Source organism: Suricata suricatta, chromosome 11 (genome assembly GCF_006229205.1).
Source record: "Suricata suricatta isolate VVHF042 chromosome 11, meerkat_22Aug2017_6uvM2_HiC, whole genome shotgun sequence".
Lineage (NCBI taxonomy): Eukaryota > Metazoa > Chordata > Mammalia > Carnivora > Herpestidae > Suricata > Suricata suricatta.
Window position 1 is genome coordinate 36,250,323 of NC_043710.1, and position 23,228 is coordinate 36,273,550.

Below are 23,228 nucleotides of genomic sequence, written 5' to 3' on the forward strand. Positions count from 1 at the left end.
GGCCGTGGGCTGATACCCGCACCACGGAGGTCAGGCCCGGGGAGGCGGCCACGGAATCGCGGCTGCGCCAAGATGGCTGCCGGCGTCTAGCTGCCGGGAGGGGCGCTGCTCGGGGCCGGGGTAGGCTGCCCTCCCCTAAGCGGCTCAGTGCGCCCCAGCCAGCGCGGTCAGGGAGCGTCCGCCTCCAGCAGCAACGGAGGCCCCTCCCAGACGACCCGCAGTTACTACTTCGCTTCCCAAGGCCAAGGCCAGGCGCCCGCCCCGCCTCCATTTAAGTCCGCAGAGGGTCACCCCCGCACCGCCCTACTCTACGCGACACTTACGGCACGGCATCGCCATGGCAACCGCCTCTTCTCCCCCCGCCCCCCCACCTTGTTATTGAACACCTGAGGCACAGGGCGTCCCTGAACTAGTTACAGCACAAGTTAATGCGGTCCTCCGAGGGCTTAGTTTCCTAACTATTGTTCTTTGCGCCACTGACTGCTTCCTGAAGCCAGAAAAACCTACCGTGTGTTTTCCAACGTTCTCCCCACCACTCCTGAGCCAAGCATGTCAGTGAATAATAATTCTCCTCCAGGGAAGCGCAGCGGGATACAGTGAAAGGAACCAACACCCACCCCGATTTACTGGAACTAACCTTGGAAGCATTTTAACGTTTGGAGGCTTCAGTTTTAAGAAATATAAACCATTAAAGATTAAACAGTATATTTACTATATATTAATAATGGTACGACTCTCCCTCTCCCACCTGTAATTAATGTGTGAAGATGAAATATTTTCTCTAGCGATGACTTATGAGTATGCCCAGTGAAATGGCATTCAGGGAAGTAAATTGATAAAACAATTATTCCTTTCATTTGTGAGTAATTGCAAATAATGAACTCAAAGAACAAAATTGTGTGTGCTCATTAACAATCAAAGAAATGCAAATTAAAATAGCAAAGGTATGCTGTTCAGTAAGGATTTTGTTTGTTTTTAATAATAGCCAATGCTGACTAGGGCGTGACAAGGCATTCATATGGCTGGTGAGTGAGTAAATTGGTACACTTTTTTGGAGACAATTTTTTCAAGAAATAATTAAGAGACTTGAACAAAATACAGCCACAAAATGCTCATAGCAGCATTGCTTACAGTTTTTTTTAATACAGTTAAATGTAGCATAGAGGGTTGGATAAATCAATACAATTGATATACTATGTATCTTTTAAAAATAAAATGAAAGAATACTTACTTTCTTGAAAGATAATTTTAATAATTTATTGCTAAATGAAAGTAGATGTTAAATAGTGATTAATTTGATACTATTTTTATTTTACGTAATGTATTTAACACGAAAATGTTAACAATGGTTACCTCTGGATGGTAGAATTATAGGTGACTATCTTCTGTCTTATACTTTCTTTGACAGTGACAAGCATTATTTTCTATAACAAAAAAACTCAAAAACATGTTTTTTTTAATTGTTTCAACAGGTCCAACTGGTTTTTTAAATAATACACATTTATAATAATATAATTATAATCTTTTCCCCCATACATTATAATTAAATATATTTTCCTCAAAGGAAATTGAAAATTTTAATAGACAAAGGAGCTCTGCATCAATCACTCTGAACATTTGGTTTTTCCTTCAGTTACCCAAGCACTTACATTGGGTTTGGAATGGAAATATTTCTTTAATTCCTTACATCTACCAAAGGAAACAAAAATGGGTGTCCATTGAAAACATAATGATATTCAGGAGCACACTCAAAAACATTATAGTGTCATAACTTCATTAACTTTCATTTTGTCTCATTCTCTGGCTGTAGAATTACAAATTGAAAAGCAGTCATTGGTTTAAAGTGGAAATTTATGAGTAATGCCAAGAGGACAGACTTCAGTGCCAGAATTCTCCAAATGGAATTCTTCCAAACCGCGCCCTCTGCGGTCCCTGCGCCCAGGTTCCGGGATAGCAGGGAATGGCCTGTCACCTCATTCACACATGACAACTTGATCTTTCTGGGAAACTGCTCTCTCCCCACCCTGGTGAGAGTGGTACTGGCTGCTGGGAAGTCGTTTGTGGCAAACCCCCATCAGTACCCTGAAGGCACCTGATTTCTGAGGAAGGCTCAAGAACAACCCAGGCCCAGTGAAACTCATTGTCTCTTTATGTCATTGTTCTTGAAGAATAAGACATTATTCTTGCTGGTTTCACTCAGGCCTCTGTTGGGACTGTGAAGTAGTGGAAGGAAACTAACATTTATGCATTAAAGTTGATACAAAATGAGTATTTAAAATAAAGACACGTTTCTGTTTGAATCCTTCTTACTATCTGCACCATCTTACTGCTGTGCCTGCATTTTTATTAAGCTATCTCAAGTCTCTTTTGGAACAAACCTGGCAATAAATAAACACATACTGTTGATTCACATTAAGGGTCTGGTTTGAACTTTGCTCTGGGCTTCTCGGTGTATGTGTAACCACACTTCTCAAGGAAGCTAGGATATCCTCACAGATACCAAACAAATGCTTTGAAAAGAAGTGTCAAAATCCCAGGAGCCTCTTGTCCACTCATTTGGAGGAAAATAAAACCAATTTTACCCAAAATACTCCCTACAATCTAATTATACATATTGACTTTCGGCTATGTAGAGGTTCATTTGACCATCATGGAAAATTTTGGCTCATGCTATAGTGCTATTGCATTTTAAACTATGAGTTATTTTTTGACGTTTTGAAAAGTTCTCATAGATATCTAGTGACTCCTTGTGGATTGTTCTCTCTTCATGTAACAATTCACTAAAAAGTTGAGAAATCATAGAACATCAAAATGAAAGGGCCACGGAAGCATTTAGTGCTAACTCCCATCCATGTGGCACACTATCTAGGAATAACCATGAAAAAAGGGTTGAACATCTCTGGTAACAAGAAGACATCTTCTGGATTATGGCCTCCTTTTCTCTCTAATGGTGAAATAGACTTACACACCAGATTTCAATTTTCTTGGGATTTTGCCACAGAGGTAGCCGTTTCTATAAGCTCAGAATGAAAGAAAAAAAAAAAGGAAAGAGGAGAATTAAACATTGGCCACAACCTGTGATGTTCTTTGGAATTATGTTGGAGAACTGAGTCCTCAAGATGGCTGGTCTCACTTAGTAGACAAATAAACAATGTTCCAAGTACAATGAGGTGTCTCTTTAAAAAATCTCACTTTTTCTGAAATTCCACCATTATGTTATATTTTGGGGTTTTTAAAATTAATAACCAACAATCTTGATAATAGAATTTGTCATTTGGGTCTCGATACCTAGTGTTTTGCCCTAAAACTATGCTAATTGTCTTTTGTTGAACAACTTTCTCCTACATTGTGCGTAGTCTATGTGGGATGGTAAAATTAGTTGCCTACTTCCTACTTTTGAAGCCTCAGGATAGTCAGGTGGTTATCAAAGTCAACTAGACAGTTTTCCGCAGGACACAGAATCTTAGCTTAGTAAACAAGAACCCAAGAGGCCCATCTGAGACTACCGTTGCCGCAGAGGTGCCTACCAGAGTGTCTCAGCAGTGAGGCACCTCTTCACCATACAGTGCTATCTTGGATCTCGACTTGTTCCAAGTCTGGTTCTGGCATCCCTAATATCCTTCTAATATAGTCTCCTTTTTTAAAAAAAGTTAGCCAGATTCTAAACTTGATTATGGTAATGGTCGCACAATTCTGTGAATATACTAAAAAACAATGAATTGTGTACTTTAATGGTTGAGTTATTTGGTACAAATTAGATCTCAATAAAACTCTTATTTCCCCCCACCCCCAAACAAAAATAGTTAGCCACAGCTGATTTCCATTGCTTGAAATACAGCAAGATCTAACTCATATAATCTTCCGGTCAAAATGCAAATATCTAAACTGTAAAGGATTACACATTTTCAATTCTCTTTAACATTGAGTTTACCAAGAAAAAGTAATGGGCACTAGTTTTGTTAGGAGTTAAGTCTTGCAAATACAGTGCTATTTTATTTTATTTTTTTAACAGTTTATTGTCAAATTGGTTTCAATACAACACCCAGTGCTCTTCCCCATAAGTGCCCTCCTCCATCACCACCACCTCTTTTCCCCCCTCCCCCTTCCCCTTCAACCCTCAGTTCATTTTCAGCATTCACAGGCAACAATAAAGCACAACACGGGTGATCTTTAAATGTTCAAATCGGCATGGGGCAAAAAATGGTAGGAATGTTAGAGACAGAGGTGTGAAAATGAGCACGCAGGGGAGAAACAGAGAGAGGGAGAGACAGAATCCCAAGAAGGCTCCATGCTGTCAGCACAAACCCCAATGCAGGGCTCAAATTCACAAATCATGAGATCATGACCTGAGCCGAAATCAAGAACTAGCACTTAACCAACTGAGCCGCTCAGGCACTCCCAACCCATTATTTCTAATAATGAATGTGATAAGCCAAATCCAGATCCAGCAAAATCCATAAAAATAGGCCAAGATCAAGACATATTGTAATTAAATTTGCAAAATACAGTGCTAAAAATATCTTAGCAAGACAAAAAAGGTCACTAACTTGTAAGGGAAAACTCAAAGCTAGCTGGAGATTTTTCACTAGAAGTTTGGCAAGCCAGAAGGGAATGGAATGATATATTCAAAGTGCTGAATAGTAAAAATCTGCAACCAAGAATACTCTATCCAGCAAGGCTATCATTCAGAATAGAGAGAGGGATAAAGACTTTCCCAAACAAGATCCAAAGGAGTTTGTGACCACTAAACCAGCCCTGCAAGAAATATTGAAGGGGACTCTGAGTAGAAAAGAGAGATCAAAAGTGACAGTATAAAGACAGGAAACACAAAAGCAGTAAAATAAATATATCTGTAAAAATTACTCAAGGTACTCACACCAAAAAAGGACACAACATATAATGATTCATACCTAAAATGTGGGGAGTAAAGGAGAAAAGAATGGATTCAAACTTGAATGGCCATCAACTTAATATAAACTGTTTCTTGCAGAAGAGATTATATACTAATGTAATGGGAACCATTTACAAAACCCACTCATAAATATGCAAAGAATAAAGAAAAAGAAATCTAAATATATCACTAAAGAAAGTCAGCAAAACATGAAAGAAAGACAAGAAAGGATCAGAGAAAATCTCCAGAAACAACCACAAAATAAAGAATAAAATGGCAATCAGTACATATCTATCAATAATTACTTTGACTGTAAATGAACTATATGCTCCAATCAGAAGACATAGTGGGTCAGTATGAATTAAAGAAAAATAAGACCCATTTATATGCTATCTATAAGAGACTCATGTTAGACCTAAAGACACCCACAGATTGAAACTGAGGGGATGGATGGGGTGCCTGGGTGGCTCAGTTGGTTAAGCATCTGACTCTTGATTTTAGCTCAGGTCATGATCTCACAGTTCGTGAGTTCAACCCCATGTTAGACTCTATGCTGACAGTGCACAATCTGCTTGGGATTCTCCGCCCCCCTCCACCCCTACACTTCCCCCAACTAAACATTTAAGAAAAAGAAAATGAGGGGGTGGAGAAACATCTATTATGAGAAATGAATGTCAAAAACATGATGGAATAGCAATACATATATTGGACAAGCTAAACTTTTTATTTATTTTTGGACAAACTAAACTTTAAAACAAAGGCTGTAACGAGCCACAAAGAAAGGCACTATATAATTATAAAGGGGATGACCCAACAAGAAGATATAACAATCATAAATATTTATGCACCCCAATATATAGAACAATTAATAGCAAACAAAAAATAACTAATTGACAATAATACAATAATAATAGGGGACTTTAACACCCCACTTACATTATTGGACAGATCATCTAAGCAGAAAATAAACAAGAAAACAAGGGCTTTGAATGACACACTCAACCAGATAGACTTAACAGATACATTTAGAACATTTCAGTCTAAAACAGCAGAACACACATTCTTCTCAATTGCTCATGGAACATTCTCCAGAATCACATATTAGGTCACAAAACAGACCTCAACAAATAGAAAAAGATTGAAGTCAGACCATAAACCTTTTCTGACCACGATGCTATGAAATAAGAAGTCAACCACAAGAAAAAATATGGAAAGACCACAATGACATGGATGTTAAACCACATGCTACTACACAATGGATGGGTCAACCAGGAAATCAAAGAAGAAATTAAAAAATTCATGTGAACAACTAAAAATGAAAACACAATTTCCAAAGCCTTTGAGATGCAGCAAAAGTGGTTCTAAGAGGGAAGTATGTAGCAATACAGGTCTATCTCAAGAAAAATCTCAAATAAGCAATTTAACCTCACTCCTAAAGGAGAAAGAAAAGGAAGAACAAAACAAAGGCTAAAGCCAGCAAAAGGAAGGAAATAATAAATATTAGAATAGAAATAAATGATATAGAAAATTTAAAAACCCACAACAGGACAGATCGATAAAACCAGGAGCTTGTTCTTTGAAGAAAATAATAAAGTTGATAAACCTCTTGTCATACTTATTAAAAAGAAAAGAGAAAGAACTCAAATAAATAAAATCACAAATAAGGAAGAGAAGTAGCAACCAAGTCCACAGAAATACAAACAATATTACGAAAAACTGTATGTGAACAAATTGGACAACCTGGAAGAAATGGATAAATTCCTACAAACATATGAACTACCACAGTTGAAACAGGAAGAAATAGAAACATTGAACACACAAATAACCAGCAAAGAAATGGGATCAGAATCAGTAATCAGAAAACTCCCAGCAGGGCCACCTGGGTGGCTTAGTCAGTTAAGTGTCCAACTCAGGTTATGGCCTCACAATTCCTGAGTTTGAGCCCCACATTGGGCTCTGTGCTAACAGTTCAGAGCCTGGAGCCTGCTTCAGATTCTGTATCTCCCTCTCTCTCTGCCCCTCCCCCACTCCTGCTCGTTCTCTCTCTCTCTCTCTCTCTCTCTCTCTCTCTCTTTTTCTTTCAAAAATAAAGAAACGTTAAAAATTAAAAAAAAAAACTCCAACAAACAAAATCCAGGACCAGATGGATACATAGGCTAATTTTGCCAAACATTTAAAGAAGAGATATCTATTCTTCTCAAACTATTCCAGAAAATAGAAAAGGAAGGAAAACTTACAAATTCATTCTATGTGGCCAGCATTACCCTGATGCCAAAACAAGAAAAAGACACCACTAATTAAGACAAATACAGGCTGATATCTCTGATGAGCATGGATGCAAAAATTTTCAATATAGCAAACCAAATCCAACAATACATTAAAAAAGCACTCACCACAATCAAATGGGATTTATTACTGGGTTGTAAGGATGTTGTGATATTCATAAATCAATGAATGTGATACATCACATTAATAAAAGAAAGGATAAGAACCATCTGATCATTTCAATAGAGAAGAAAAGTATTTGACAAATTACAATACCCATTTGTGATTAATTAAAAAAAAAACCTCAAAAAAGTAGATTTAGAGGGAACATACCTCAACATTATAAAGGTTATATATGAAAAACCCACAGCTAATATCCTAAATTGGGAAAAAAGGAGACCTTTTCCTCTACACTCAGGAATAAGACAGGGATGTCCGTTCTTACCACTTTTATTAAACATAGTATTGAATGCTCTAGCCACAGCAAGCAGACAACTAAAAGAAATAAAAGGCATCCAAATCTGCAAGGAAGAAGTAAAACTCTCACTATTTGCAGATGACATGATACTATATATAGAAAACCAAAAATACTACACACACACACACACACACAAAATGCTAGAACTGATAAATGAATTCAGTCAGTTGCAGGATACAAAAGCAACATAAAGAAATCTGCTGCATTTCTATACTAGTAATGAATCAGCAGAAAGAGAAATTAAGGAATCAATCCCATTTATATTGCACTAAAAACAATAAAATATACCTAGGCATAAACCTAACCAATGAGATGAAAGACTTATTATTCTGAAAACTAGAAAACACTAATGAAAGAAATTGAAGATGACACAAAGAAATGGAAAGACATTCCATACTCATGAATTGGAAGAAAAAAAATAGTATTAAAATATCTATACTAATCAAAGCAATCTACAGATTTAATGCAATCCCTATCAAAATACCAATAGCATTTTTCAAAGAACTAGAGCAAAGAATCCTAAAACTTGTATGAAACCACAAAAGACCCTGAAAAGCCAGAGCAACTTTGAAAAAGAAAAAAAAATTCAGAGATATCACAATTCCAGACTTCAAGTTCTATTACTAAATTATAATAATCAAAACAGTATGACACTGGCAGAAAAATGGACACATGGATCCATGGAACAGAACAGAAAATTTGAAAATGAACCCATAACTATAAGGTCAATCTTTGACAAAGCAGGAAAGAATATGCAATGGGAAAGAGACAGTCTCTTCAACAGTGTTGGGAAAACTGGGCAGCGACATGCAACAGAATGAAACTAGACAATTTTCTTACATCATACACAAAAATAAGCTCAAAATGGATTAAAGCCTATTATGAGACCTGAAACCATAAAAATCCTAGAAGGAAACAAAGGCAGTAACTTCTCTGACATCAGCCATAGCAACTTCTTTTTGATAGGTCCCTGAGGCAGGGGAAATAAAATAAAAAATAAACTTTTCAGACTACATCAAATTATAAAGCTTCTGGACGCCTAGGTGGCTCAGTCAGTTGAGCATTCAACTTCAGCTCAGCTCATGATCTCATGGTTCTTGAGTTTGAGCCCCACATTGGACTCTGCTGACAGCTCGGAGCCTGGAGCCTGGAGCCCGGAGCCTGCTTCAGATTTTGTCTCTTTTTCCTTCTCTCCCCCCCCTCAAAAATAAATAAACATTAAAAAACCTTTTTAAGATAAATAAATAATAAGCTTCTGCACAGCAAAGGAAATGATCAACAAAACTAAAAGGCAACCTTCTGAATGAGAGAAGACATTTGAAAATGACATATCTAATAAAGGGTTAATATCCAAAAAATATACAGAATTTATAAAACTCAACACCCAAAACCCAAATAATCCAATTAAAAAATGGGCAGAAGACATGAACAGACATTTTCCCAAAGAACACATACAGAAAGCCAACAGACACACATGAAAAGATTCACAATATTGCGTATCATCAGGGGAATGTAAATCAAAACTACAATAAGATATCACATCACACCTGTCAGAATGGCTAAAATCAATAACACAAGAAACAATAAGTGTTGGCAAGGATGCAGAGTTGGTGGGAATGCAAACTGGGGCAGTCATTCTAGAAAACAGTATGGAAGTTCCTCAAAAAGCTACAAATAGAGCTCTATGATCCAGCAATTGCACTACTAGATGTTTACTCAAAGAATACAAAAGTACTAATTCAGAGGCATACATGCATCCCAATGTTTATAATGACAGTATCTGCAATAGACAAATTATGGAAAGAGCCCAAGTGTCCATCAATAAATGAATGGATAAAGAAAATGTCGTACATATGCATGGTGAAGTATTACTCAGCCATGAAGAAGAATGAGATCTTGCCATTTGCAAAAATGTGCATGGAACTAGAGAGCATTAGACTAATAATGAAGTGTGGATGGAACCAGAGAGCATTTTGAAATAAGTCAGAGAAAGATAAATACTGTATGATTTCACTCATATGTGAAATTTAAGAAACAAAACAAAAATGCAAACAAAGAAGATAGAGAGTGGCAAACCACGAAACAGACCCTTAACTATGGAGAGCAAGTTGATGGTTACCAGGAGGAGTGGGTGAGAGGAGTAAAGAGGTGTTAAGGTTAAAGAGTGCACTTGGGATGAATCCCTGGTGAGGTATGGAAGTGTTGAATCACCATACTGTATACCTGAAGCTAATATTACACTGTGTGTTACTAACTGGAATTTAAATTAAAATTTTTAGAAAATAAAGTGAACACTAAGAAAATTATGAAATAGACATACACACGGTAGGGAGTAGTTTCTTCCTTCTCACCCACCAACGTAGTGTTCAGGTGCTTCACTGAGGCTGGCTGGTATGTAGAGTGACTTACGTCTCCATTGGGCCTCCGCTGGGAAGCTGGACTGGACTGTTGATGTTACTGATCAGAACAGGGCTTTGATTGCTGGGCCTTGCACTCAGCTGTGGAGACAGGCTATCCCTCTCAAATCCATACAGCTCACTGACTTCATCCTCAAGTGCCCCCACAGTGCCCAGCAGAAGTATGTCCAACAAGCCTGGTAGAAGGCAGATATCAGTACAAAATGGGCAGCCACAAGATGTGCTAAGTAGATTGAAGCCAGAGAAAGAAAAGCCAAGATGACAGATTTTGACTGTTATAAAGTCATGAAGGCAAAGAAAATGAGGAACTGAATAATCAAACTTAATGTTAGGAAGCTGCAAAAAGCAGCTCTCCTGAAAGTTTCCCCCCAAAAAAGCACCTGCTGCTAAGGGTGTAGCTACAGCCGCTGTTGCAAAGGTTCCAGCAAAAAGGATGATGAGTGTTCGGGTGCCTGGGTGGAGCAGTCAGTTAAGCCTCCATCTCTTGATTTTGGCTCAGATCATGATCTCATGGTTTGTGAGATAGAGCCTCGCATCAGGCTCTGCACTGACAGCATGGAGCCTGCTTAGAATTCTCCCTCTCTCTCTCTCTCTCTCTCTCTCTCTCTCTCTCTCTCTCTCCCTCCCTCTCTCACTGTCCCTCCCCTGCTGGCACACACCCTTTCTCAAAATAAATAAATAAACATTAAAAAAAAAAAAAGATGGCAACTGCGGGCAAGAAGGCTCCACCCCAGAAGGTTCCTGCCCGGAAAACTATAGACCAGAATGCAATGCCTCCAAAGGCTTAGAAGAGTCTGAAAGCTCAGGCCAGAAAGCACCTGCTCTGAAGGCACCTGCCAAGAAAGCACAAAAACATAATAGGGTATTACAAATAAGTAACAAAGGTTCTTTTGGACAAGTAAAAAAACCTGACAAAATTACAAAAAAAATGTAGTACTTGAAGATAAAGGACCCACATGTAAACAATTATAATTAACAGTTAACACACACTGCAAACCTTAGGGTAAAATCTGTTTTATTTTTCTTACAATTCATAACAACCTTGTATTTCAACTTTGAAAAATTTAGTGGTTTTTCTCAAGGTTACAGAGCCAAGAAATAAAGGAAATGAAATCCAAACGCAGATCCATCTAATTCCAAAGGCCATCCTTTCCCTTCATGTAGCATATAGTGCCTTCTCTTTCAGCATTCTGAGATGAAAACTCTCAATCACAACGGAAGGTGAGAAGATATATATATCCCTACAAATAAAATATTAATTTTCCATTAGATCAGCATGGCGAGGGACATTTTTTATACCTACACACATATGTGCATGTGCACGCACACCCCCAGGAAGCCCCACATTTTCTAGAAATATTAGAATTATTTAATTTGTTCCTAACTTACTTCTTCTTCTCTGCGCCCCAATACACTCCATATACCATAGATTATTTATATGCCATACTTACTGAAGTTTACATATACTTTTCTCTCTGCTCAAAATACCCTTCCTTGGATGCCCCAACTTTTGCCTAGTCATTTCAAGGAAAATGGCTCAATTCAACCTTCTCTTAATTAGACCCTAACAGTGAATGAACGCAACATTCCCTGTCTTAGAGACTTCTGAAGTATCCTGTGTCTACCTCTAACACAGGACATTTCAGTCTGTCTTACATTGGAGGCTCACTTTTCTCTACCCCTATATGGCATGTTAATTGAGTCTAAAAACTACCTATTTATCTCTAAATTTCAGTCCTTACCCAGTTCCTGGAAAATATTGAGTACCCAATAAATGCCTATTGATGAATAAAACCATCAATCATTCAGGAGTTTGGAAAACTAAAACATTTTTCCCCAAAGTCTAACAAATGCAGTTTGGTGCATGACAGAATGTTCTGGATTAAGTAAATAATTTGTTTGAAAGATTCTCTACTGCATAAACATTATCAAAGAACCATGTGTATCATGAGATATATGAAAACTCCACCAAACACAATTTAATTTTCCTTTGATGAAATAATTTTGGACACTATTATGATTGAACATCATTTCATACAGAGATCTGGTTATTGTGTCAAATGCCAAGGAACTTAGGATATAGTGGGTGTCGCTGTTGTTATTTCAAATATTGATCCAACAGTACTTCTTTTTTTAATATTTTAATGTTTATTTTAAAATTTTTTCTTTTTATTGCTTTTTATTTTATTTTTGAGAGACAGAGAGAGACAGCTGGGGCAGGGGAGGGTCAGAGAGAGAGGGAGACACAGAATCCGAAACAGGCTCCAGGCTCTGAGCTAGCTGTCAGCACAGAGCCCGACGCGGGGCTCGAACCCACGAACCATGAGATCTGACCTGAGCCAAAGCCGGATGCTTAACTGACTGAGCCACCCAGGCGCCCCTGTTTATTTATTTTAATTTAAAACCTTTTTTTAAACATTTATTCCTTTTAGAGAGACAGCATGAGTGCAGAAGGGGCAGAGAGAGAGGGAGACACAGAATCTGAAGCAGCTCTGAGCTGTCAGCACAGAGCCTGAAGTGGGGCTTGAACTAACCACGAGATCATGACCTGAGCCAAAGTCGGACACTCAACTGACTGAGCCACCAGATGCCCCTATTTTAATTTTTTATGCTTATTTATTTTTGAGAGAGAGACAGAGACAGAGTGTGGGCAGCAGAGGGGCAGAGAGAGAGGGAGATGTAAAATCTGAAGCAGGCTCCAGGTTCTGAGCTGCCAGCACAGAACCGGATGCAGGGCTTGAACTCACGAACCGTGAGATCAGATCGTGACTAGAGCTGAAGTTGAATGCTTAACTGACTGAGCGACACAGACCACCCCAATCCAACAGTATTTCTGAAAATATTATTTTGGGGCGCCTGGGGTGGCTCAGTCGATTAAGCATCCAACTTCGGCTCAGGTCATGGTTTCATGGTTTATGAGTTCAAGCCCCATGTCCGCTCTGTGCTGACAGCTCAGGGCGTGGAGCCTGCTTTAGATTCTGTCACCCTCTCTCTCTGCCCCTGCCCTGCTTTCTCTCTCTCTCTCTCTTTCTCCCTTCTCCTCTCTCTCTCTCTCTCTCTCTCTCTCTCTCTCTCTCTCACACACACACACACACACACACACACACTGATTAAATTAAGATTTAAATAGAAACTTATTTTGCAAGCAAGTGTAGAGACTATATTCAGTAATTTTCTGGATATCCTATTAATCTTCTGATACTGTCACTCTGATGCGCTGACCTTGAAATGTATGTCACCAATATTGAAGTTGTCCTAGGCAAAATCTCATGCTTGGAGGCTAAGCCAATGACCTCCTGCCTATGTATTCTTCTCAATTTACCTGTCCTATTTTTGTCATCCACATCCCATTGTTGGTTTGATATCCTGACTCGATATACTATCTTTCCTTCTCACATTACATACCTCTGACTCTGTCCCTGACATTTAGGACTAGAGTGATCAGGACGGACGGTATGGGCCGCACCACCTCCGTAACATTTACCATTCCTCATTGCCTATGGCGGGGACTCTGCTCCAGCTCTCAGTGGACTTTTTTTTGTCTGGGCTACTTCCCCGCCTCCTCCAGGGAGAATGGAAGGGTAGAGGCACTAGACAGGCAAAATTTTGACAAGGTTGTTATTCCTCTTTGCCATCACAAATATATGACCAGTCCTTTATGATAGGGACCCAATTGACTCAATTTGACCCAATTTGAATTAACAGTAAATTTTGTATGGAGAAAAACAACCCATAAAAATATGGCATTTCCTGAATTCTAGTCCTTAGTTTGAACTCCTGTGTGTGTGCACACAGGCAAGACAGCTCTCTGTCAAGTCTTAACATTACTATCTGTAAAATTGACTACAAGAACAGCTATCTCCTTAAAAAGTAGATACGTAGATCAACTTTTGTTTGTGAAGAGTTATACTAGAACTTAAAAGGCGCCCATATACTTAAAATGATGGTTTTCTCCTGTTTCATTTGGGTGAATACCAGGAAACCTTGATGGGATTTTAGCATGTTGGGTGCATATGTGTGTAATGTATAGAATGTTTATATATTAAATTATGTCATATGAACTAGACATAATATTTAGTAGAAAATATGACTTTATTATATGTCTGCCAAAAAGTCACAACCATGGGTGTCCTAGGGGGGAGTAGGGGCAGACAAGCAGTCAAAGCAAGCATGAACTTCCATTTCTCAGTTCTGTTACATGCTTGTTCCTCAATTGTTCCTTTCTTTAAAGACAAGCTGTAGAAAGTATCAAATACCAAGAAATATATATGGAAAAAATTTTAAAGTTTGAGCCAATATTTGCCTCAGAAAATCACTGCTCACTTTGGAAGCAGAATGCTCCAGCTTAGTTCAAGGAGCTCCTGATCTCCATAACAGCATTGTTTCAAACCTCTGTGCTCACATTCTCAAGAGCAGCCCCTAAAGCAACTGTCCCCCTATATTTTTCCTTAAAACAAACTGCAAGTTAAAATAAGGTGGTTTTACTCGAATGGGGATTGAAATGCTAATATTTCCAAAGAAAATGAATGCAGAGTTTAGCATAAATATATAAAATATACATTTCTCATTTCTAATAATTTTTTTACATTCGATGTAGGACATTCACACTGCACTCATTCATGAACTCGGTTCCTAATCTGAAACATATTTTCCATTGGAGAGATGATTTTATATGGAAAAGGAAATAACTCCTGTGGTCCCTCTGTGTATATTGAAAAAGAAGTCTGGAGCCATTATATAGTTTATGCTTCAGTTTTGATTAAAAGATACCATGAACATCCCATGAGAGCTCAGCCCAAGGTAGAGGATTTGATCTGAGCATATTGAAAAAAGATTGGGTGCCCAAATACCAGTTTTAAGTATCTTTTCTTACTGAACTACGTAATAAACAATCCACATGAATGTAAAACCCAGCAACTTCCTGAATCATGGTCACATCTGTTTTCCAGTCAAAGTTAAATCCCCTATCCCTAAACTTAGTGAATAATTCATTTTAGACCTGGAAGAGAAATTAGTCCAACTCCCTCATATTACAGATGAGGAAATTGAGGCACAGAGAGATTTCTCCTGTATAACCCCTACTAATCCTCCTAGTCTCAGCCTAAGTCATTCCTTGGGGAAGCTTTCTCTGATTCCTGCCCCCACCAAAAGTGAGGTCTTTTATTACAGACTTACAAATTCGTCTGTATTTTTCCTTCATAGTGTTTAACATAACTTATAAGTATGCAGTTGTGGTTTTTTAAAAATATTTATTTAGTTATTTGAGAGAAAGACAGAGAGCAAGGGAGGGGGCAGAGAGAGAGGGGCCGAGAGAATACCCAGCAGGTTTTACATTGTCAGCATTGAGACCCACATGGGGCTCAGACCCATGAACTGTGAGATGATGATCTGAGCTGAAATCAAGAGTCATAGGCTTAACTGACTGAGCCACCAAGCCGCCCCATTATGCAACTGTTTTTATGACTTTTTGGTTTAAAATCTGTTGTCACAAAGGAAAGCTCCATGAGGCTCCATGAGCTGGATGCTCACTGAGTGGCACATGCCAGGCACAAAGGTGGTGTGCGGTAAGTATTTAATAAACCAATGACACAAAAATATGTATTACTTCATTTATAAAATGAGAGGCTACACTAGGTGATCTTTAAAACTTATACCAACTAAAATAAAATTTTTGAATGCTCAGTTAGATCTGATGTTCCTTCTGCTCTTCCACAAATGTCAGAAAAGACAAGTCTTGTTGCTATTCCTGTCTCTCCAACCCCTGTTTGTGTAACTTTGGACAAATTATTCTCCACACTGAAACTCAATTTCTTTAATAGAAAAAAAAAATCTCTTCCAACTGATTTAGTTTTAAATTTTGTTTAAAAAATTTTTTAAGTTTATTATTTTGAGAGAGAAAACATGAGCAGAGGAGGATCAGAGAGAGAGGAGAGAGTGAGAATCCAAGCAGGCTCCACACTGACAGCATGGAAACTGATGTGGGGCTCAATCCCATGAACTATGAGATCTGGACCTGAGCTGAAATCAAGAGTCGAATGCTTAACTGTCTGAGCCACCTGGGCATCCCTAATTTTATTTTTTAATTATGGTAAAATATATATAAACATAAAATTTATCTGCTTAACCATTTTTTTCTAAATGCTTATTTATTTTTGAGAGAGAGAATGAGTGGGAGAAGTGTAGACAGAGGGGCACAGAGGATGTGAAGTGAGCTTTATACTGACAGCAGAGAGCCTGATGTAGGACTCGAACCCACTAACCATGAGATCATGACCTGAGCCAAAGTCAGACACTCAACCAGCTGAGCCACCCAAGTGCGCCACCATTTTGACCATTTTTAAGTGTATAGTTCAGTGTCACTGAGTACATTCATATTGTTGTACAACAATCACCACCATCCATCTTTGGAAATGTTTTCATCTTCCCAAGGCACTTACTTTTATACTCCCACTTGACCAAACCTTCCCTTTTTCTCAAATCTCCAATCCATTTACCTTTTCTCACCATCCAACACTTGCATTGTTTGTTGCTATGTAACAGGCCATTTATTGGGCTCACAATTCTGCGAGATGGTTCTTCTGATCTAGTCTGGGCTCTGATGATCAAAATTACCTGGTTTTGTTTCTGAGTTTGGTTCAGTTGGTTGGTTGACTGGGGTTGGCTGGTCTGGGATGGCCTTCCTCATACGTCTAGCAGTAGATTGATTGTTGGCAGGTATGACAAGAATGAGTAAATCATATAACTTCATCTTCCCATTAGGATAATTATTCATATTGTGGTGATGGCAGTATCCCAATAGCACCAATAGGTCAAGACCCAATGCTCCAGTGCTTCTCAAGTGCGGAGCCATTATCAATGTGGAGGAGACCACAAAAGGGCATGGATGCAGGGAGGCTTGGAAAAACTGGGGGATATTACTACAAAAATATATCACACTCTTGTTAACCAGTTGGGTTCCATGCTCTTCTACTATGATCATTCATTTCTACACATTATCAACTCTCTTCCTAATTCTCCCTCCAAAATACTCAACTGGAAAAAATTCCAAACCCTAGTCAAAGCTAACAATTTTCCTATCCTGTTTTCTGTTGGAGTGATCTATATTAGTGAAGAAAATCATCCAAACAGGCTAGATGCATTTAGTTGTAATTTATGACTACAAATTCCATCTGGGCACTGAGTATTACTTATCGGTCCCACATTATTTTTCTGATTAATTCACTTTGTTATTGTTATAGAGATAATCTTACTTCATAGTATCAATCACATAGATGCAGACACAGAGAAAAAGAGAGAATCAGAGAATCGCAAAGGTGTTTTCCTTCACTTGCTGGTAACAACTCACCTGCAGCTGATAACACAATCCTGGCCTTCCTTCTAGATAGATCCCTTTCAAATCTATTTCTTCAGGCTTAATCTGTTTCTTGTGCTTCCTCCTCAAATCCCCAGCTGTCTCCCTGTCATCTCACTTAGATGTCTGTGAGGCAGCTCGAACATAACATGCCCAAACAGAACATTTGCTTCTGTTTGCTCTTCACCATCACCCTGCAACACACGAACCTTGTCCTGTCTCCCGGTTTTCCTCCATTTCTAATGGCACTTAACAATGTTGCTCAAGTCAGTAAGTGGGAATGACTCTTGTTTGTTCTTTCTTGCTCCCCCTCCTCAAGAATCCATTAGAAAGTCATGTAAGATACCAAAAATATATTTCAAACGGACACCCTTTTTTAGATCTCTCTTCCACTACCCTTGCCAGGCCACCATCGTCCCTCATCACCTGCGATGTCTTCCTAACCTCTCTCCCTGCTCCTTCTCTTGGACTCTTGAGTCTATCTTCACACAGCTGCTGGAATCTTTCCAGAACACAAATGATCACATTGCTCCTCTGCTTAACCTTCTCTAATGGCTTTTCACTACACATGGAATTAAATCCAAATTCTTTATAGTTATTTGCAAGGCCCTGATATGGTCCGTATCTACCTCCTCCTCAGCCTCACCTCACATTGCTCTTCTCTGTATCCTTATGCCTCAGCTACTCAGGCCCAAATTCTATTGCTTGAAGACACAAGGCCAATTCCTGCCTCAGTGGTTTTGACACTTGCTATTTTCTCCACCTAAGATGTTGTTCATGTGGTGAGGCATTATTGTAAATCAGGTCTCACCTCAGATGTCACCTGGCCGTCCTTTGTGATGCTGCTTCCCCTCTGCCTTCTCCTCACTCCTAGCTCTACACACCCCTGCTCATTCTCCATCACATTACCCTGCTTTTTTCTCATAGTGTTTGAGATTTTTATGTTTTTTTATTTTTTATTACTTAAGGTGTTTTGTTTATATCTCTTCCACTAGAATGTAAAATCCTCAATTGCTGAGGATTACCCTCAGGAAAAAGTATGAAAAATAGTAGGCATTCAATAAATATGTAATAAAATATTTTACATTGCATGGTTTCTGTGAGAAGTTTTTAAATAACATTTTTAAATATTTTATTTATTTTTGAGAGGGTGCATTTATTTATTTTTGAGGGGGAAGGGCAGAGAGAGGGAGACAGAGGGCCCGAAGTGAGCTCATCTCCACTCTGAGCCTGATGTGGGGCTCGAACTCATTCACTGCGAAATCATGACTGGAACTGAAGTTGGATGCTCAACTGACAGAGTCGCCCAGGCACCCTTCTGAGAAGTTTTTTAAAATGTATTTTAAACATTCTAGTATATTATAGTCCCCCAATAAGTGTTGTTCATCTTTTTTCCTCACGATTGAAAATATTTTTCCATATTTTTCCCATGGCACCTAGCAAGTAATAATAAATTTTTGTATCAAACCAATGTTTCCATAATAAGCAGTTGGTATGGATTTCCATCAGGTATTTCAATCAAGAAATTTTGGTGACAAGTAACATAAATTTATTTATACTAACTTATATGCAAAAGAATAATCATAATAAGAACAAATGTGTCATCTTATAGATGCACAGAAAATACAGCCATGACCTCCCTGGATCTTGGAAGCAGGAACTAGAAAATTATCACACACTATAGCTATTTCTTTTGTGGTACCATAATATTTTTGTCTGGATCATTCTCTGTGTGCAGTTCAGGTCTTTCTAGTGTTTTAAGCAATGGATAGCCCAACCCTGGCTTTCTTTTAGTTCATAGTTCTAAAGTCCAAAAGACAGTAAACTAGTGTCTGAGAAATAAATTTCCAAATTCCTCTAAAGAAAATCTGATTTACCCAAATTGGGTTAAATACTTACCTCTACTCAAACATGTTTGGCCAGGGGTTGTGGTTATATATTATCAAACAATTGTGTGTGCATGTGTGGGGGTGGGTGGGTAAGAGCAGGGTAGAGTTCTCAGGTAAAGAAATGAATAAAGAAATGGAAAAATTCCTCAGAATGCATTTACCTCTCATGATCCTTATGTTCAACTTACAGAAGAGTGGATAAGCTATCTCCAATTGCAGCTTTGGTCTTCAGATCTTAGTTGATTTTCTACAACCATGTCCCATTCAAATGGTGGAAAATACATTGAGAGGGGAAACTTGACCCAGATGTATGTGTCAGTCACTAATGAGACTTAACACTCCAGGGGCCTACCAATGAGCTGGTGTCTGATATGTGTAAATTACAAGTCAGATACACAAGGCACTCACAATATGGGGGCAAGAAGTCTTGTCTGATAATGCTGAAGGAACAAATGTAATTGGCATTTTGATCAGCATACACATACTCCCAAGAAGAACCATTTTAAAGCAAGTTACAGAGTAGAGATTGAAACTGAGATGCAAATAGACACCACTTTCATCTTTGACCTCCAGAGAACCTTGATTTATTAAGAGTGTAGGAAAACAAATGATTTAATTCCTGGTGTTAGCATGGGCACTACAGTGGGATCATGGAAGGAAGGGAAAGTGGATTTGTTTTAATTCTTTTTATCTTCCCCTTTAAAAGGCAAGCCTATAGTTTCCCATGCATAAGAGAGAAGTATTTATTAAATTTTAGGACATAAATCTTCTGCCTGTGACGTCCCCTTCTGTGACCCTCTCATGAAGAATGAACACTCTTCAAACTGAAAGATAGGCAAGAGTGAGAAAAAGGTGAAAATTGGACTGTCTTTTTTGAACATGGAATGAAAGTCAGAAAAATTAATATAAGGATGTATGACTGAATGCTGCCTGTATTTTAGACAGTCCAGATTAGAAATAAAATATTTGTTACCTAAGTCAAGTCCAGCTTCATTTCAACAACATCAGGGAATAGTAATTAAGAAGGTATAAATGTTGGATATGCAAAGGCTATTTCTGCCTTGAGCAAGTAAAACAGAGATTATAATATTTATCACTTATTCCTCAGATTTCAAGCTTGACTTCAAACTATGTGTTAAGACCTGACATCATAGATCAGGGCAAAATCCCCAACATACACTATTTGTCATTATCTGGTGTGTCATCCAGCCAAACTCATTGGACTTAACTATGCTAACCATTTTGAAGGGTCCATATATCAGTTCTTTGCTGTCAACTACATTTTTATTGATTGATTGATTGATTCTTACATTTCTAGATACATCCATTCTCCCAAAAGATTTTTTTAAGAACCTTTCAAATTCCAAGTATCTTTCTAGAATGTGGGCTATAATAAGGCAAAGGAGGAAGACAAAGAGGTGGAGGAGGAGGGGGAGGAGGAGGAGGAGGAGAAAAATTAATTAGAACCTTGCGGAGTACTTTGTTTGGTTGCACACTTACTCTATATGTGGTAGTTAATTTTAAGTGTCAACTTTGTTAGGCTACAGTGTTCAGTTGTTGGGTCAAACACAAGTACAGTTATTACTGTGAAGCTGTTCTGTAGCCATCATTTAATATTTAAAAGATCACCCTTGTGGGGCACCTGGGTGGCGCAGTCAGTTAAGCATCTGACTCTTAATTTCAGCTCAGGTCATGATCTCATGGGTCGCCCTGACCAGTACAGAGCCTGCCTGGGATTCTCTCTCTCTCCCTCCCTCTCTCTCTCTCTCTCTCTCTCTCTGCCCCTACTCTCAAAAATAATTAATAAAATAAATTTGTAAAATAAAATTAAAAAATAAAAAAAACAAAAGATCATCCTTGGTAATATGAATGAGCCTCATCCAATCAGTCAAAGGCTTTAAGAGCAAAAACTAAAGTTAACTGGCAAAGAAGGGATTCTGTCTCAAGACTGTGACCCAGAAGTCCTTCCTGAATTTCTAGCCTCCCTGAATTTCCGACCTATGTACTTAAAACTGAAGATTGCAACTTTGACTCTTTTCTGAGTTTCTAGGCTGCTGCCCTGCCTTACAGATTTTGACTTGCCAGCCTCCACAGTCATGTGAGCCAATTCCTTAAACTTTCCATATCTCCTCCTCCCACCTTCCTCTCTCTTCTCTATATTAGGCACTTTCCTAAAGCTTTATATTTACTTAATATCTCATGTAATCTCTGTAACCAGAGGCAGATCCAGATATTATTAGGCCTAAACGTAGCTAATTTGGAAGGCTCTTTTTAAGGAGAGCAATATAAAATTAGACGTGCAGGGACGCCCAGGTGGCTCAGCAGGTTGAGCGTCCTGCTTTGGCTCAGGTCATGATCTCACGGTCATGGGTTCAAGCCGTGCATCAGGCTCTGTGCTGACAGCTAGCTCAGAGCCTGGACCCTGCTTCCGATTCTGTGTCTCCCTCTCTCTCTCTGATCCTCCTCTGCTTGCATTGTCTCTCTCTGTCTCTCAAAAATAAATAAAAAACATTAAAAAATTAAAATTAGAAATGCAGAACTAGATACTGAATTTGGAGAATATTTGTATAAATGAAGCCTTTAAAATTATCCTTTCTTAATGTCGTGGTAAATCCATCTCTCTTCTTTAATTTTTTTAAATGTTTATTATATTCTTGAGACAGAGCAGGCAAGGGGCGGAGAGAGAGGGAGACACAGAATCCAAGGCAACCTCCAGGTTCTGAGCTGTCAGCAGAAAGTCCAATGCGAGGCTCAAACTCATGAAAAGTGAGATAATGACCTGAGCTGAAGCCAGACTCTTAACTGACTGAGCCACCCAGGCGCCCCAATCTATCTCTCTTTATAACAACCTGTGACATAAGTACTATTATTATTTATTTTATTATTATTAGTTATTTTTCCCAACTGCCACATGAGGGAATTGAGATTTAAAAGAGTGACTTGCCTCATGCCTTAAAACTCAGCATCAGATAATGTAAAATTCTAGAAAAAAGTATGCGTCATGCTTGAGGCTTTGGGTGCTTTATGTAAGCATATTAGGTAACATTTCACTCAGGAAGTTTCTATTTTGGGTTGAAGAGAGACAATTCTGAGAGATCTGTGCCTTCCAATTTGATATACCGTTTTAATTTCTAGATCCAAAATGTACCACCACCACTGCTGACCAAATAGAATATAGAGAAACAATACACCATGTAATCAAAAACTTGAAACCCATATGGTGCTAGCATACTAGGATTTCTAATCCAAAAAAAATGAGAATAGTGCAAAAAAAAGAAAAAACTGAAGCAAAATGGAATGGTTTTGGTTTTTATGGTTTCCTTTTAATATTTATTATTTTTTGAGAGAGAGAAACAGAACATGGGTAAGGGAGGGTTATCTCCCTCTACCTGAAGATAGGCTCCAGGTTCTCAGCCATCAGCACATAGCCCAATGTGGAACTCAAAGTCATGAACCACTAGATCATGACCTGAGTCAAAGTTGAACACTCAACTGACTGAGCCACCCAGGCTCCCCCTCTGTACTTATGGATTTTAAAACGTATTTCCTTTTCTTTATTTCCAACCAAAGGCCATATATTACATTCAAGATACTTGGCTTTAACACAAATATCATTGGACCAACAATAAGCCTTAAATAAATCTTGATATTTTGCTATATTCAGATTTTTAAAACAAAATATTATAGTTAAAAGTTAAGCCACCATTGTAGTCCCTCCTTGATTACATTTCTCTCTACTGGTGGAATAAATAAATAACTGAACTAATAAGCAAATCCAGTTGCAATAACATTTTTTCTCCTTTTCTTCTCAGCAAAGCAATAGTGGTTCCATGCTCTACTGTAGAGAACACATCTAAAAATATACCCTGAAGATCTGAGTGAAGAAACGAGATGAATATTCTGATGCACCCAGAATGTCCAATAATGTCATTGGACA

At 38.4% G+C, this 23,228-nt stretch overlaps 1 long non-coding RNA gene and 1 pseudogene across 1 annotated transcript; both read left to right on the top strand.

Annotated features, from left to right (window-relative positions):
* The first annotated feature begins 12 nt into the window (after window positions 1–12).
* Window positions 13–2,300, top strand: LOC115306898. Its single transcript, XR_003915485.1, has 2 exons — window positions 13–727; window positions 1,811–2,300. It is a non-coding gene; the product is annotated as an uncharacterized LOC115306898 (long non-coding RNA).
* Window positions 2,301–4,188: 1,888 nt separating this feature from the next.
* On the top strand, window positions 4,189–10,985 carry LOC115272497 (annotated as a pseudogene).
* Window positions 10,986–23,228: the final 12,243 nt, after the last annotated feature.